Raw genomic sequence first — 13,449 nt, 5'->3', positions numbered from 1 at the left:
AGTGATGCTCAAAATTCTCCAAGCCAGGCTTCAATAGTACGTGAACTGTGAACTTCCAGATGTTCAAGCTGGATTTAGAAAAGGCAGAGGAACCAGAGATCAAATTGCCAACATCTGTTGGATCACTGAAAAACCAAGCGAATTCCAGAAAAACATCTACTTCTGCTTTATTGACTATGCCAAAGACTTTGACTGTGTGGATCACAACAAACTTTGGAAAATTTTTCAAGAGATGGGAATACCAGACCACCTGACATGCTTTTTGAGAAATCTGTATTCAAGTCAAGAAGCAACAGTTAGAACTGGACATGGAACAACAGACTGGTTCCAAATCAGGAAAGGAGTACGTCAAGGCTGTATATTGTCACTCTGATTATTTAGCTTATATGCAGAGTACATCATGCAAAATGCAAGGCTGGATGAAGCACAAGCTGGAATCAAGATTGCCAGGAGAAATATCAATAACTTCAGATATATAGATGACACCACCCTTATGGCAGAAAGTTAACAAGAACTGAAGATGCTCTTGATGAAAGTGAAAGAGGAGAGTGAAAAAGTTGGCTTAAAGCTCAACATTCAGAAAATGAAGATCATGGCATCTGGCCCCATCACTTCATGGAAATGGCTGGGGAAACAGTGGAAACAGTGTCAGACTTTATTTTTGGGGGCTCACAAGTCACTGCAGATGGTGACTGCAGACATGCAATTAACCGACGCTTACTCCTTGGAAGGAAAGTTATGACCAACCTAGACAGCATATTAAAAAAGCAGAGATGTTACTTTGTCAACAAAGGTCCATCTAGCCAAGGCTATGGTTTTTCCAGTAGTCATGTATGGATGGGAGATTTGGACTTTAAGCTGGGTGCCAAAGAATTGATGCTTTTGAACTGTGATATTGGAGAAGACTCTTTGGAGTCCTTTGGACTGCAAGGAGATCCAACCAGTCCGTCCTAAAGGAAATCAGTCCTGAATATTCATTGGAAGGACTGATGCTGAAACTGAAACTCCAATGCTTTGGGCACCTGATGCAAAGAACTGACTCCTTGGAAAAGACCCTGATGATGGGAAAGATTGAAAGCAGGAGAAGAGTGGGACTACAGAGGATAAGATGGGTTGGATGGCATCACTGAGTTGATGGACATGAGTTCGAGCAAGCTCCAGGAGTTGGTGATGGACAGAGAAGCCTGGTGTCCTGCAGTCCATGGTGTTGCAAACAGTCAGACATGACTGAATGACTAAACTGACAGAAGGATAGAAAAGCAGATTGAACATTAGTTGATAAACAGACTGTTAAATGGAAAATTTTGCGAGTGATTGCAGTCTTGCCAGAACAAAGCAGGGTGAGCCAATATCCAGTGAGTGATAAACTGAACAGCATTAAGATACAAGTGAAAGTTGCACATGTACCACTACTAGGGCTCACACCATGGGGTAATGGCATTATAATGAGAAACCTACGGGCAAGTGAAGTGAGCAGTAAATCAAGGGAGAGACACATGCAATCTTGCTAGCTTCAGTCTGGCAAAGTCTGGGAATGTTCTGTTCCATGCAGAGGTGGTATCAGGAGATATTAGGAGAGCCTGGATGATGTTGTGGTAATAACTCCCAAATATCAATGTAAAAAAACAAAGATTTATTTCTCAGTCACGTTGCATGTTATTTGTATGTGTCTGGGGAGTTCTAGTTGTATTTTGCTCAGTTATTTTTCTGCGAATATTACACAGAAATTGTAATGACATGGAATAATTATGGTAAATTATTAAATGTAAGGAAAAGTAGAATGTGAAATTGTATTTCATAACTTTATAATAGAAATTGTAATATAAAACTCATGCATGGGGAAAGTCTGGAGGAAATAGTTTGAAACACTGACAGTAACCCTATTACTATGGCAGATTTATGAATGACACTTTTTATTCTTGGGTTTTGATATTTTTCCATCTTTTCTCAACATGTGCTAATCTTAGGGCAGAAAAAATGGAGTGCATTATTTTTAATAACACAACTAGGAAAGGAAGCTGAAGACCGGCTGTGAAACCAGATATTTGTTATTGTCCAGTCACTAAGTCATATCTATTTGAGACCCCATGAACTGGAGCACACCAGGCTTCCTTGTCTTTCACTATCTCCCAGAGTTTGCTCAAACTTACGTGCATTGAATCAGTGATGCCATCCAACCATCTCATCCTCTGCTGCCCCCTTCTCCTTTTGCCGTCAGGGTCTTTTCCAATGAATCAGCTCTTTGCATCAGGTGACCAAAGCACTGGACCTTCAGCTTCAGCATCAGTCCTTCCAGTGAATATTCAGGGTTGATTTCATCTAGGATTGACTGGTTTGATCTCTTTGCTCTCCAAGAGACTCTCAAAATTCTTCTCCAGAACCACAATTCAAAATTCAATTCTTCATCCCCCAACCTTCTTTATGGCCCAACTCTCACATCTGTACATGACTACTGGAAAAACCATACCTTTGATTATACAGACCTTTGTCAGTAAAGTGATGTCTCTGCTTTTTAATTTGGAAAACAGCAGTGGCTACAGGACGGAAAAAGTCAAATTTTCACTCCAGTCTGAAAGAAGGGCACTGCCAAAAAAATGTTAAACTACCATACAATTGTGCTCATTTTCACATGCTAGCAAGATTAATGCTCAAAATTCTAAAAGCTAGGCTTCAGCAGTATGTGAACCAAGAACTTCCATATGTACAAGCTAGATTTAGAATATATATAAACACGTATATTTGTGTAAATATATATATGTATGAGTGCATGCCAAGTTGCTTCAGTCATGTCTGACTTTCCTCTGTCCATGGGATTTTCCAGGCAAGAATACTAGAATGGGTTGCCATTTCCTTCTCCAGGGGATCTTCCCAACTCAGGGATCAAACTCACCTCTTTTACGTCTCGTGCATTGGCAGACAGGTTCTTTATCACTAGAGCCACCTGGAAAACCCATTTATATATACATAAACATATATATATGTGTGTGTGTATGCATTAATATATAAACTTTTTTTAACAATAGTGAATGATGACATGTAACTATTTTTGTTAGATATTTTGTATTTGAAGATCTCTAATGATCATGTATGGATGTGAGAGTTGGACTATAAAAAAAGCTGAGCGCCAAAGAATTGATGTTTTTGAACTGTGGTGTTGGAGAAGACTCTTGAGAGTCCCTTGGACTGCAAGGAAATCCAACCAGTCCATTCTGAAGGAGATCAGTCCTGGGTGTTCTTTGGAAGGACTGATGCTAAAGCTGAAACTCCAGTACTTTGGCCACCTCATGCAAACAGTTGACCCAATGGAAAAGACCCTGATGCTGGGAGGGATTGGGGGCAGGAGGAGAAGGGGACGACAGAGGATGAGATGGCTGGATGGCATCATGGACTCGATGGACATGAGTCTGAGTGAACTCCAGGAGTTGGTGATGGACAGGGAGGCCTGGTGTGCTGCTATTCATGGGGTCGCAAAGAGTCGGACACAACTGAGCGACTGAACTGAAGCCTGTAGTTACAAAGTAATTTTTAGAATTGTAATTCCAAATCCAGAATATGCTAAATCATAGGGGTTATAGGTGGCTGAGGGGATGGACCCAAGAAAGACGGATTTCGAAGTATGGAATCCAGGAGGGATTCTGATCTCTGGAGTATTGGTGTGTGTGCTTGGAGAGAGGGCAGAGAGGAATAGGGGAAGAAAACTCGTCAAGATGTGGTGATATTGCCTAGAAAAGGGGCTGTAGGGAGGCAGTGAGGAGCCCCGTTTCCCCTTTACAGTGTTTCCAGCAGAAGTTAGGGCTGTAAAGGTGAAAAGAATTATTTGTGCCTTTAGGAGGTAACAGTCTTGAAAAGAGAGTAAGATGTAGAAAATAGAATAAGTGGAATGCTAACAAAAGGTAAACATCAGTGTTTCTTCACATAATGCCCTGATCTTTGATTTCTAGATGTGTGGATTTTTTCAGCAAAGCATTTTCATTTTGATTAACTTAACTATTTTAACCCTATAAAGTTTTTTCTTTTCTCTTCTTTTTTTAGCATTTCACCTCTTTCAAAGTCTTTTGATCTTCTACTTTATTTGTTATTAGTCATACTTTTGCTGGCAGGTAAATATTAATATATCTATACTTCTACTAGACAAGGTATAAAAACAAAAGGAGAGAAAATGAAATGTCCATACCTTACAAATCTAATTCTTTGTTGCCTAATTTCTCATTAATCTTGTTTAGAAGTTCTAATTGTATGGTTCTGCCATCTTTAATGACTACCTTTTTCTTAAAAAAAAAAAAAAAAATTAAAAGGAACCCAAAGTTGTATAAAATAAGTTGTCTACATGTAAATTTTCATAATAACCTGTCTCTAGCACAATCACTATATAACAGAAAGACTTTTTGAATATAGAAGTGAACATGTTTTATTTTATATGAACAATAAAAAAATTAAATATAATATTCATCTGCAATCCTGCCATTCAGATTATCCTTCTAGGTTTTTTCCCATGAATACACATAATACAATGATGTGTTTTATTAAACTGGCGTTATATGATATAGTACTGTACTCTTTCATCATATATTATGACCATTCTATATTATTCTGTGTTTCAAAGTTATCATTTTTAATGGCTTAATATCACTCTATTACATGGAGGCATTATGACTTTTTAAAGTACTGTACTATTACGGCTTTTAAGGGTGTTTCCCAATTTATTTTTTAAATATAGTTAACAGGAAATTTGTTTCTTTCTGAAAGTGGTTTTCAGAGAAGATATAAAAAAATCTTGACTAAAAAATAAATAAAGATAACTATTCCTGAGAACTCAGATAGACCTGAGAAGCGTGTATGAATAGTTCTGTGAGAACAAATTAATTACTACCCTCTAGTGTTTCCAAGTTCCATTCATTCATTTTTGTAACACAGTGAAGAAGATAGCAGAGTTTTGAGTGCAAAACTGAAATCCAAATCTGGGTTCTAACATTTACTACTACTGGTCAATTATTCAGTCTTTCTATAGTGGAAGCATATTGGATTATTTACCCAGCATCCATTCATTCACAGAGCTGTAATGAGTACTCCATACACATTTCACATGACTTTTAACTCTCTGACCATAGTTCATTAGATCAGTACATGCTATCCAGCACTCATAAGTTTATTTTTCTTCTTTCAGATACATTTTTTTCTCTATGTGGCTGCACCGTAATATGTGCACTCAGGAGCCATAGGAGCCACGTTTTTCACTGTGTTGAAAGAGATGTAAAAGGCACACATTCGTCATGAATTAGGTCCAGAAATAGTAGCAGAGATGATGGCTGGAGACACTTGGTTTTAATTCAGTCCCAGTTTCCACCTGCATTCCTGCCAAGACAGAAATCTGGATGCTCTGAGAACACAGTTATTTCCCTTGTGGTAGCATAGCCAAAAGCTGGCTTAGCTGGTCTGGGTTAGCCAGAGAAGAGCATGCTCACACCAGCCACTGAGCTCTGAGGCTCTTCCTCTGTAATGGGGCCATTTCTGTGATGTGGGATGTTCCCACATTGCCATGTCATGTGGCTATTACCTGCCCACCGGCCCTTTACAGATGTGGAGCATTAGAGGGGCAGTCGTCTTCACTATTGGGACTTTGGTCCTGGTGTGAGCATCATCTAAGCCCTACTTAACCTGGAGAATGTTGAAATCTAGGGTGACTGTTCCTTCTCTGCTAATTCTCCACTTTCCTTGGTTATTTCTATTTTATATTTCATTGTGTGTTCCTGGTGGCTTGTATTCACAGCTTTTTTGCATGGCAATTTCCTACTTTGAGATAAGGAGATCTATTGTAAATAAATCCTTTTCTGTACCCTTAAGTTGATTCAAGTTAGGTTTCTGTTATTAGAAAATTAAAGTATAGGCTCTCTAAGCCTATTATCTCTTCTTTAAAAAATGAGGCCAACAATGTCAATCGAAATAATAAATGTAAGACTATTGGTACACAAAACATGTTCAAAGAATTTAAACTGAATCCTTCTTAAAGGACCAGTATTACAAAAACATGAAAATGATTGAAGATCATAGAAATAAAGTACTTTCTCTTCCTGTGCATTTAAGTTAGTGACTGGCCAGATTCAGACCTTTCTGTCTTATTATTTATCCTACTTTCTGGTCTTACTTTTCTATTAATTTTAATTGCAACATACTTCTTGTCATCTATTTATTACAGTATCTTTTTTATATTTATTTGACTAAACCCTCAGTTCAGTTCAGTTCAGTAGCTCAGTTGTGTCTGACTCTTTGTGACCCCATGGACTGCAGCATGCCAGGCTTCCCAGTCTTTCACCAACTCCCAGAGCTTGCTCAAACTCATGTCCATCAAGTCAGTGATGCCATCCAACCATCTCATCATCTGTCATCCCCTTCTTCTCCCACCTTCAATCTTTCCCAGCATCAGGGTCTTTTCCAACGAGTCAGTTCTTCACATCAATTGGCCAAAGTATTGGAGTTTCATCTTCAGCATCGGTTCTTCCAATGAATATTCAGGACTGATTTCCTTTAGGATGGATTGGTTGGATCTCCTTGCAGCCCAAGGGACTCTCAAGAGTCTTCTCCAACACCACAGTTCAAAAGCATTAATTCTTTGGTGCTCAGCTTTCTTTATAATACAACTCTCACATCCACACATGACTACCGGAGAAACCATAGCTATGACTAGATGGACCTTTGTTGACAAAGTAATGTCTCTGCTTTTTAATATGCTGTCTAGGTTGCTCATAACTTTTCTTCCAAGGAGCAAGCGTCTTTTAACTTCATGGCTGCAGTCATCATCTGCAGTGATTTTGGAGCTCAAAAATATAAAGTCTGACACTGTTTCCACTGTTACCCCATCTATTTGCAATGAAGTGATGGGACCAGATGCCATGATCTTCGTTTTCTGAATGTTGAGCTTTAAGCCAACTTTTTCACTCTCCTCTTCCACTTTCATCAAGAGGCTCTTTAGTTCCTCTTCACTTTCTGCCATAAGGGTGGTGTCATCTGTATATCTGAGGTTATTGATATTTCTCCCGGCACTCTTGATTCCAGCTTGTGCTTCATCCAGCCCAGCATTTCGCATGATGTACTCTGCATATAAGTTAAATAAGCAGGGTGACAATATACAGCCTTGACATACTTCTTTCCCGATTTAGAACCAGTCTGTTGTTCCATGTCTGGTTCTAACTGTTGCTTCTTCACCAAAATTCAGCTTTCTCAGGAGGCAGGTAAGGTGGTCTGTTGTTCTCATCTCTTGAGGAATTCTCCTCAGCTTGTTGTGATCCACACAGTCAAAAGCTTTGAGATAGTCAATAGAGCAGAAGTAGATGTTTTTCTGGATCTCTGTTACTTTTTTGATGATCCAACATGTGTTGGCATTTTGATCTCTGGTTCCTCTGCCTTTTCTAAAAAGGATTAATCCTTAAATTTCCTATTTTTCTTCTAACCTCCCTACCCTGCCCCCAACCTAAACTCAGTAGCAAAAACAATCCATAACTATATTATTTCACATGTGTTGAACCATGCAGATATGATGAGTCTATAGTTTTTTAGTGAAAGTGAAGGTGTTAGTCACTCAGTTGTGTCCAACTCAGTCATGTCCGACTCAGTTGTGTCTGACTCTTTGTGATCCTATGGACAGTAGCCTGCCAGGCTCTGCTGTCTGTGGAATTCTCCAGGCAAGAATACTGGAGTGGGTTGCCCTGCCATTCTCCAGGGATCTTCCTGATCCAAGGATCGAACTCAGATCTTCTGCACTGCAGGCAGATTCGTTACCATCTGGTTTGTTACCATCTCAGGGAAGCCTGAGAATCTAAACAAAATGCCAGGGACCCACATTCTTTCTACTTTGCCTCCACACCCTTTTTGGCCCGTTGGCTTTGTCCTAGAGAAGCCGTCATCCCTTCTCATCACAGATAGCTGTTGCTATTCCATGAGCCATATTAAAAAACTACCATCCAGACAGAAAAGAGGTCTTTTCTTCATTTGTGTCTTTTTCTAACCAATGCATATTTTCCTAGAAGCCCCCAGAGCCTTTTTCTCATGTCCCACTAGCAATGGCACAGCACAGCAACCGCAACCAACTGTTCTCCTAGGAGAATAGAATGAGTGTAACTGGCTTTGGAAGCAAAATGAGTAATTTTACACTAATGCAAGCAGCCTTTCCACAACAGGACCCCTTTGGGAATGTAGAGAACAAAGTAGAAATAAAAAGATTTTCAGAACTTTTAATCACCCAGAAGCTGTGATACTGCCCCAAACAAAGCAATATGCTCTCATAGCTCTTAGTTTGACCCTCCATGTTCTAATATGATTGTGTGAGTCTCTGGGCTTGGGTTTAAATCTTGACTTTGTCAGTTAGTGCTGCACGATACGGGCAGTTAACTCTGTTTCCAGATCTGGAAATGGAAAATAATAGCACCACATTCATAGCATTGTTTTGCTTATTAAGTGAGCTAGCATAAAAGAAGCATTTAGAATAGTGCCTGACTGTAAGAAGTAATCAATTAGGCACACACTCAGACACTCATACATGCACACATTTATTTATCATTTATTCATATTTACATCTATTGAACCAAAGAGAGAATCAAGAAGTCATTGAGATATTGTTACGTTCATGGTGAATCCTCAGTCATGTCACCTTTTGGCCTTAGGTCAAGTTCCCTGGAAACAGACTCTGAGATTTGCTTGCTGGAGGATTAGTGGGCAGTGCTCTCAGAAACAGCCCCTGTTTGAGTGGGTGACGGAAGTGGGAATGGATAGAAGGAGGCACTGGACAGTAAAGAAGTTGCCTTGAAGACTTTGTCTGATCTGTGGGGAACTCAAGAGCTGGGATAGTCCTCCTGAATTGTCCCAGAGGGAGGCAAAGGGGGCCAGGCTCTTGCACCCCACATATGGCAGAATCATCCAGTAATCAGGCTACAGGGAGAGGTTGGGGTGAGGGCAGATCCTGAAGGATGCAGTTATGGGCCAACACTCCTAGTACCTGGGGAATTCCAAGAGTGCCTCAGTTCTGAGGGATTGACTGGGGTCTGGGCAGCCCGCCCATCTCCCACAGCATCTGCTGTACCTTCCCGCCTATCAGCTCTGGAAAACCATTGCTGTCACGTGGTGTGGATAGAATGGAAGGCAGCAGAGCACTGCTAATGGCACGGGATGGACTGCCTGAAGCTTCCAACACTAAGACTTCCAGCTACAGAGAAAAATCAGCCTCTGGTCATTGCAGTCTGTGCAGGGGAGCCCAGAAGAGCTGAGCCGACCCCTGCTGGGGAGGCCTCGAGGTGTCACCTGTCTGTCACATAGGGCCCAGGATTGGAAACCTGGACAGTCACGATGCCTTGGTTTTGGGCACAAAGGACCCCTCATATTCTGAGAAAACTCTGAAACATGGCTGAGAGAGACTAGAAATGAAGAGATGCTAAAACACCCTGGTAGCTCAGATGGTAAAGAATTTGCCTGTGATGCCGGAGAACCGGATTCAATCCCTGGGTTGGGAAGATCCCCTGGAGAAAGGAATGGCAACCCACTTTAGTATTCTTCCCTGATGAATTCAGAGGGAGCCTGGTGGGCTACAGTTCATGGGGTTGCAAAGAGTCAGACATGACAGAGTACAATAGACTTAATCTTCAAAAGTCAAAATTTAGATAACTGTATCATGGTAAGTTATCAAGTCTCGAATTTTATCTTGAATGCCAATGTCCATTCTATGTCTGGGACACATTTTTAAATTAAAGCCCTACCTCTTACCTGTCTTTCTCAGCACTTAGATCCTGAGAACGGTAAAGGCATTGTGTGGGCAAAAATATGTTGAAACCACAAGGGCATATTTGGAGTTGATAAATATATTCAATTTAGCACTTGTGCAACAGACGGCCTCCATTAAGTGGGTAATAAATATTTGCAAAACTAAAAGAAAGTGATGGGAAAGCATCAATTTCCGCTTCTTTGAGTCACACAGTTGATGACTGAGTTAATTAGAAGACAGCTGTGAGGCACAAAACATATGTGGAAGTCAAGGCTGGCTTTTCATGTCTGAATTTTGAGAAATACCTAGTGGAATCATAAACATGAGTGGGCTCCCCAGGTGGCGGAATGATAAAGAATCAGCCTACCAATGCAGGAGACTCAAGAGACACAGGTTCAATCCCTGGGTCGTGAAGATCCTCTGCAGAAGGAAATGGCAACTCACTCCAGGATTATTGCCTGGAGAGTCCCCATGAACAGAGGAGCCTTGGGGGCTATAGTCCATGGAGTCGCAAAGAGTTGGGCATGATGAGCGGCTGAGCACCTGGTGGAATAGCCACAAGAAGGAGAAAGCGAAGAGAATTAATCTTGCTGAAGTAAAATAAATGAGCTGCTGAAGGAGTAAAGAATTGATTACCGGGAGATGGAGCAAAGAAAGCCAGGTGATAAATGCTCAGTGTTGTAGCCTTTGTGTCAGATGAGGGATTGGATGTGTCAGCAGCAGACTTGGGTCCTAAACAAGTTCTTTCAGTTGCTAACTGTGTGATCTGGGATAAATTATGTCATCTCCAGAAACCTTAGATTTGTCAACTGACAAACTGTGGTAACTAGTGTAAGGTAGGATGCAAGGTCACTGAGATTCCTTCCTGTTTATATGGGTGCGTTTTTACATTTACTTTCTAAAGAACATCAAATAGGCCTCTCCTATCATGAATCAAATTTCAGTGAGCATATCCTGTTATAAGCTTCCTCATCTTAAATTCGAATTTTTCTGTTTCTAATATATGTACTCTAGGTGGAGTGCGGCTCTGGCTGGTTCCTTAGATCAACCAGTAGTTTATTTTTTATCTTTTCCTCTTATTTTTAACTTTCTTTTAAAAATTAATTTCTATTGGAGTATAGTTGCTTTACAGTGTTGAGTGAGTTTCTGTTGTGCAGCAAAGTAAATCAGCTACATGTATACGTGTATTGCTCCCCCCCAGCCATTTCTTGGATTTCCTTCCTGTTTAGGTCAGCACAGAGCACTGAGTAGGGTTCCCTGAGCTGTACAGTAGGTTCTCATTAGTTATCTATTTTATACACAGTATCAGTAGTGTACATATGTTAATCCCAATCTCCCAATTCTTACCCATCCCCCCACAATGTCCATACATTGCTCTCTACATCTGTGTTGCTATTTCTGTTTTGCAAATAAGAGCATCTATACCATGTTTCTAGATTCCATATATATGCATTAACATACAGTATTGGTTTTTCTCTTTCTGACTCACTTCACTCTATATAACAATCTCTACGTTCATGCACATCTCTATAAATGACCCAATTTCATTCCTTTTTATGGCTCAGTAATATTCCATTGTAATTATCTGCCACATTTTCTTCATCCGTTCCTCTGTTTTAGGGCATTTGGGTTGCTTCTGTGGTCTGGCTACTACAGATTGTGCTGCCGTGGACACTGGGGTGCATGAGTCTTTCTGAATTATGGTTTTCTCTGGGTATATGCCCAGTAGTGAGAGTGCTGTTCATCATCCAATAATATTTTAAATAGTAAATACTGCCAGTAAAGTATATGCTCTTTGGAGATCTTAGAGATATGAAAGTAGACCAAAAAATCATATTGCTGAATTTAAAAATGTGTCCAAGAACCTTTAGAAATAATTTTTGTATTTTGATTTCCCTGATGTCGTTCAGACACTTTTTGTTTAAATGTTGAGTATATTTTGATTCAAAGTTGCCTCTACTGATTGGATGTAAACATGTATGGGTCTTCCTAAGGACTGACAGTTTGGGTTTTGTAGGAAAATCAGTTTACGTAAGGAATGAAGGTGCTTCTTTGGAAGAGACTGAACTTGAGGGAAAGAGACTCAGTTATGGTAAGCTTGGTTCAATAACTGATAGCTTAGAAGGATGAGGACATTTTGAATAAAGAACCTGAAATTTAGATTTTGTTAGAGAAGGTCATTGACAGGATGTGACTGCTCGTTGACCTACGCGTTGTGCCTGCGTGCTCAGTCAGGTAGTCACGTCTGACTCTTTATGACCCCGTGGACTATAAATGCCAGGCTCCTGTATCCATGGGGATTCTCCAGGCAAGAATACTGGAGTGGGTTGCCAGGCCCTGCTCCAGGAGATCTTCCCAACCCAGGGGCTGAACCCACATCTCCGGTGTCTCCTGCATTGGCCTTGAAACTGGAAGACCATTTGACATGACTGAACCCAGTTAAGGTCTCCGTATAAGCTTTTAAGATTTCAGTCAGTGGTTGCTGTGATCTGCTTACTGTCCAGCAGTTGCCCAAGCTAAGCCTTGGATATAAGTTCCCTTGTTTATGAAACCTGCCACCTATCAATCTGAAGTGCTCTGACTCTTTTTCTTGGTCTCTCCCTGCTCTCTATGTATGAGGGCCAGTTTGCAAACCAACAGATTTATCTCTGGACCTTATCTGAGTCATTGGGAATGGGAAAGAGGTTACAAGTTAAAAAGAACAAAATCCAAACACTGTAAGTTGTGGGCAGAAACCAGAGACTTTAGCACTCAAGGGAGCATGGGAAGAAAGCCCTTGGCATTCCCAGTGGGAAGGTACCCTTTTGATGTTCTTTTGGGAGGCTTGAAAGCAGAATGAAGGAATTTGGATCAAAAAAGCAATAGTTCAAAGGACACCTCCCCAAGGAAAGGCAAGATGCGTTTGGGGAGGTCTCAGAAATAAATAGGTAAAACTGTGAGTAAAGCTCACAGCAACAAGTAGAAATGAGAGAGAGAAAATTGTTTGCTGTCATCAAAGTAACGGGACTTCCCCGGTCGCTCAGTGGCAAAGAATCTGCCTGCAGTGCAGGAGATCCAGTTAGGCACAGGGCTTGATCCCTCGGTCAGGAAGACCCTGGAGGAGGGCATAGCTCCCCACTCCAGTACTCTTGCCTGGAGAATCCCATGGACAGAGGAGCCTGGCGGGCAGCAGTCCATGGGGTTGCAAAGAGTCGGGCACGACTGAAGGGACTGAGAGCGAGCGTGCAGTGTCAGATAACTTTTTTCCTAGTCAGTTTCCCCACCACCCCCTCTTTTTTTTTAGAGCCAATAATTTTCAGTCTCCCTTGCATTTGGATGTGATCATGACATTGAGTTCTGGCCAATGGAATGTAGGTGGAAGTGATGTGTGCCAGTTCGCTGAGTGGCCTGTGAGCACCTCCCTTCATGGGCTATCCCCCTTCCCTTTGTGGCCAGGGGAATCGAGAAAGCTTCACAGCCTCTCTCCCCAGAGCAAACTAGGGAACCCCCTGCTGAAGACAGCAGATGTACGCGCTGAAGAAGTCTCTTGGAGAGCACCCTGCATCTACCCCACCCCAATCACCTCTCCCACCTCCCCCCAGAACACCAGAGTGAGCTGTGGGAGAGCAAGAAGTAATTGTGTGGTTTTTATTTTATGTCATTTCACTGTATTAATCACTGAAATTCCAGGTCTTATCTGATATGATGACAGCTAGCAAGCCTCT

Source organism: Oryx dammah, unplaced genomic scaffold (assembly GCF_014754425.2).
Source record: "Oryx dammah isolate SB20612 unplaced genomic scaffold, SCBI_Odam_1.1 HiC_scaffold_24, whole genome shotgun sequence".
In the NCBI taxonomy this organism is placed as follows: Eukaryota; Metazoa; Chordata; class Mammalia; order Artiodactyla; family Bovidae; genus Oryx; species Oryx dammah.
This window is presented reverse-complemented; position numbering follows the sequence as displayed.